This window comes from Hipposideros armiger, unplaced genomic scaffold, assembly GCF_001890085.2.
Source record: "Hipposideros armiger isolate ML-2016 unplaced genomic scaffold, ASM189008v1 scaffold_1486, whole genome shotgun sequence".
NCBI classification, from domain to species: domain Eukaryota; kingdom Metazoa; phylum Chordata; class Mammalia; order Chiroptera; family Hipposideridae; genus Hipposideros; species Hipposideros armiger.
Window position 1 is genome coordinate 81,132 of NW_017732836.1, and position 5,365 is coordinate 86,496.

The window sequence follows — 5,365 nt, forward strand, 5'->3', positions numbered from 1 at the left end:
TTTGTGCCTCAGTGTCCTCATCTGTAATGTGGGCTATCGCCCCCTTTGCCTTCCTCCTAGCTTCGTTAAGATTAAATATATTTCTCCCCCAAATTAGTATGTTGTTACCAAGGAAGAAGGGGAGAGTAGGTATTGGATGTGCAGCTTGCATTCTCTCCGTGGGTAGGTACTATTATCCCATCCACTCAACAGTCGAGGAAACTGAGGCACAGGGAGGTTAAGTAGCTTGTCCATGGTCACAGAGGTAGCAAATGGCAGAGCCAGGATTCAGACAAGATCTGCACTCCTGCAGAACACCAGCTCCTAACCCTTGTGCCATTGGGAGTCTGAGACGTGCAGGACTCGTGTGGCAGGAGCTCAGCAACTGGGGAAGGGCTGGCCAGCAGCCTGGCCCTATTGGTTCTAACATCTTTACAGATGAAGAGACAGAGCCTTAGGGGTCCTAGGCATCAGCAATTAGTTTGAACCTCTTATCATGGGCTGAGAAGTTGTGTGGGCTGGGGAGAGTCCGAGCTTCAGGTCCTGTCTTTATAGCCAGTGGGAGGACAGAATGTGGAGACAGGGAGCCCCAGGCATCAGGGATGTAAAGGGCTGTATGGATAAGTGCATCCCCTGGGGATGCGAGCAGCAGGCAGGCTGGTGCAGCAATGAGGATAAAGATAATGGCGATAGCTACCAGTTAGGATGGGTCACTGCATGGAATTCTCACAATTATCCCATGAAGTTAGAAATTGCAACATAGTGTCTTCTTTTCCTCTCACATGAAAGAAGTTGANCCACCACTTATCACTCTCTGGTCTTCCATCCACCCACCTCTCTATCTTCCTTCCCCCTGGTTCCTTCATTCATTTTTCCACCCAGCTACCATTTACCCCACCCTCATATCCACCATCCATCCATCCATCCACCATCCATCCACCATCCATCCATCCATCCATCCACCATCCATCCATCCATCCATCCATCCACCATCCATACACCATCCATCCATCCACCATCCATCCACCATCCATCCATCCACCATCCATCCACCATCCATCCATCCACCATCCATCCATCCATCCATCCATCCATCCACTGTTCTGAATAGCCACCAGTCTCTTGCTATTGGTCCATCCTCTCATCCCTCCCTTCCTCCCTCCATTACATTCTCATCCACCTATTGTTTGCCCAAAACCTATCTCTCTGCCTGTCTATTGATCTACCTATTCATCCATCCACCTCTCTCTCCTCTTACCAATTTCCCCATCCACCCATCCATCCATCCATCCACTCACTGCCTTCCTCCCATCCATCCACCTCCCCACCCCACTTCCTACTGCTGTGCCAACCAACTTGTCAGCCTGGCTATTGGTCCATCCGCTTGTTCATACAACATTCATAGAGATATATCCTGTGTGCTCAGCATTGTAAGTGTAAAATTTATAGTAATAGCTACCACTTACGGAACACTTGTTTTAAGCCAGGCACTCTGCCTACTTTCTCATTTAATCCTCACAACAGCCTAGCTATCTTCTTTCGACAGATGAGGGGAACATGCTGGACAGCCTCAACTAGAAAATTGTCAAATTGCTCAATTCTAATAGCAAATAGTTGTACACGGTAGAGGCTATCATCATTTTGCAAATGTGGACATTGGGGCCATGCGGTTTGCCTAAAGTCACAACACTAATGAATGACAGCATTTGGGCCCAAATGCTCTGACTCCAAGTTCAGGTGCTTCTGACCACCGCTGCCCGAGCTCTGGTCTAGGGGTCCGGTCCTGGCCTTCACCCCGTTGTGTGACTCTGTCAAGTCAGGCTCGGGGCCTCAGTTTCCTTGCCTGTAAATGAGGGGTTTGTGGGGGTGGATTCTGACATGCCAGGATTCCTCTGACTCTCTCTGCATTTCTTCCTCTGCCTCCTTCCCATGAAGGGTCATGAAGGCCCAGGAGAGGCACTGGGTCAGGGGGGAGCTCTGACATGGCTGAGCCCAGTGGGGACCCACTCATAACCCCATTTCTCTCACTCACTCACTCACTCACTCACCAAATATCCTTCGCTGAGTGCAGACCACATCTGGGCATGTCCCTGGGGACGCCATTTCTTACCTTGGCCTCAGGGCCAGGCAACACACAGCCAGGGAGAAGGGGGCAGCCCCCCGAGAAGAGGAAAGTCGTGCCTGCTGCCTGCTGAGTATGGGACCTCGACATTTCCCTCAGTTTTCTCATCTGCCCAATGGGCTAATACTCGTAATTCCCACCTCAGACGATCAAATGAAGTCAGAGGATGTGAACACACTCAACGTGACCTCTCCTCTTTCCTCCCTAGTGTGTGAGATAACGGGGTTGGGCTTGAGCAGAGGTTCCCAAGGTGGGCCCATGGGGGGCTTCAGGAGCAGGAATAGCCTGAATTGTGTGCGATGCTTTGTGTGTGCACTCTTCTCTCAGGAAGGCCTGTGTCTTTCGTCAGGTTTTCAAGAGGTCCATGAGGTTGTTGGTTATGAGCACAGTAACCACGTATGAGAGCCGACTCTGAGCGAGTACAGTGCTAGGTGCTTCACACACCGCATTTCATTTACTCCTCAGAGGACTGTAGGCCGGTATAGTGGTCACACTCAGGGACTGTGGAGCCTCATTGTCTGGAATCAGATCCTGGCTCCACTGCTTCCCAGCTGTGTGACCTTGAACTAGCTACGCAACCATTCTGTGCCTCAGCTCCCTCAGATCTGAATCAGATGACAGGAACACCTGCTTCATTAGGTTGCTTGGAGGAGTAAATATAGGTACAGAGCACAGAGCCATGCCTGTCACTGAGACAGGGCTCAGTAACTATTATCTTAAAGTAGATGAGGAAATGGAGGCTCAGAGACATCAAGGAACTTGTGTGGGGTCAGCCAGCTGGGCGACAACCCAGGTTCTAGCCCAGGTGGTCTGACATTGGAGCCCTTGCCATTAATGGATATGCTTAGTGCAAGTTCTCGAAGGAACCCTGATCTCGCCCCAGGCCTGCCCTAATTCTGACATACAGCGCTCTAGGTGTTATTGACAAGGAAGGGGGGCGGGCTGGGCTGGTCTCCAAGGTTCCCTTCCATTTTTGACAGTGGAGGCTTCTCCGTGCAAGCCCCCAATCTGGGGGCCGTTGACCCAGCAGGCTGACATGCCTCTGGGAGAGCTGCAGAGAAAGAGAGAGAAGAAGGAAGGGAGGAAGAGAGAAGGAAAGTGGTAGAGGGAGAGAGAAAGAATGAGAGAGAGAGAGAGAGAGAGAGAGAGAGAGAGACTGAGCAAGCGAGCACGTGTGTGCCCCTGACAAGTGCACATCCCCTGCCAACCCCCACAAGGTGCGGCTTTCAGGGCTCCCTGCACAGCCTCCCAGGGGAGGCACCCCCGCATGCATGTGACACTGGCGGGTGGCAGGTGGCAGGTGGCGTGGGAGAAAGGAGGAGATGAGCTCCCCACTGACTGACAGCTTTCCCTCTGGAACAGGGAGCTCCTGGGGTTGCAGCTCTAGCCCCAGATGGCTTTTAACAGATCAGAAAACAAGATGTGCTTCACTGGGCCACTTCGTGGCTTAGTGTGACCTGTGTGAGCGTCTTCCCTTCTCTGGGCTTCACTTTGCTCATCCATGAAATGGGGACAATTGCTCCTACCCCACTGGGTTGTGGTGAAGGTGACAGGAGAAAGAGCGTGTATGCAAAACACCCAGCCCTGAGCAGACTCTCAACACGGTCACTTCCTTCACACCCCTGTCCCCTTTGGAGGCAGAAAGGGACTCCTGGTCTGAGTCAGAAGTGGCATCCTTTGGCATCTTTTCATAGGGACAGGAGTTCAGCAGAGGCAATGGCTGGAGGCCCAGTGTGGGCTGGGGTGGCCTGTGCAGATACAGAAGCTGCAGGTTCCTGACACCAGGAAAATTGCTCAGGACAACTTGCTCTGTGACCTTGGGGAGCTGAGTGAACGCGCCCCTTTTCCCTCCAGGCCTCGGTCTTCCCTTTTATAGCTGGGTCTCCAAGAACTCCACCAGCTGTACCGTCCTGTGAGCTGGGTGGGTATCTCAAACGCTACACGACCAGAGGGGTCTACTGGGGAAGAGGTGGGGCTGGGGGAATGGGGGGAACCTCCTCCTACCCTGCATAGTCATTCATTTGCTCACTCCTCCAGCAAATGCCTATTGTGCCAGGTCCTAGGTGCCGGGGGTACAGCAACGATCAAGGTCATACCTTAGGAAGCTGATATTCTGGCGGGGGCAGCCAGACTCCATAGAGCAGGTGGTGACAAGTACTCACAGGGAACAGATGTGGCGTGACCGGTGCTCGTTGGGTAGAGGGTTGGAGAAGGCCTCCTGGGGCGGGGGAGGGTCTGGCATTTGAGCAGGAGCCTGAAAGAAGTCAGGTGGGGACCACGTGGACATCTGAGACAAGTGCATTTGGGGCAGAGGGCATGGCAAGTGTAAAGCCTTGAAGCTGTAACTTGCTGGGCATGTTTGAGAAGCCAGCAAGAAGGCCCTGGGGCCAGAATACAGTGAAGGGGGGTGTGGGGAAGCAGACAGGGTCGGAGAAGGGAAGAGGGGATGAGACAGAAGCTGGCTAGGGATCCTGGGTTTGGAGAGCTGGGGCGGGGGCCCAGGCCTGGCCTGGCCTTGCCAGGCTGGGGAAATGGAGCATTCTTCAGGATCCTCTTCTCCGAGAGCTCTGTCCCCAAGGGCAGCAAGCCACTTGGGCATAGCAGATGGACAAGGCCACACTCTCAAAATTCCGGGTTCAGCCTAAGAACCTTAAAGCACTAAGGGGTCATCTGGTCCTGTCCCCTTTGTTCACACAAGCCCATGTTGCAGATAAAGAAACTGAGGCTGGAAAAGGAGGCATGCCTTCCTCTAGGACACCCAGCTACGTGTGTGCCTGCACCCTGGGGCACGCGCTTCCTCTTCGGGCACGTTACAGCCCGCTTTCAAAATGATGTTTGTGAAAATTAGTCTCAGTAAAGGCAGCGAAAAAGCATGGTTTGGGGATGTTTTTAGCTGCCTGTAAGCCAGATAAAAGGCTCTGTCGCTGCAAAAATGCGCTTCTTGTGCATGCTCTAAGCATCCATCAATTTCAGAAATTATCTAGCCTCGCTAACTAGAAACGATGGGTGCTTTTTGAATTTGAGATGAAAAGGGTTGTGTGTGTGTGTGTGTGTGTGTGTGTGTTGTTGATGGTGGTTTACTCATTTCAGACTCTTGTCCTACCCTGAGTGTAATATCCTAAATTTCAAGGAGACGGGGACCGTTTCTCTTTCATCTCTGCAGCCCTGGCAGAGTAGGTACGCTGCTAATATTAAGTGAAGAGGAATGGCTGTTCAAAAACCTACAATTCTGTGACCCACTATACTGACACATGTAGGTGGATA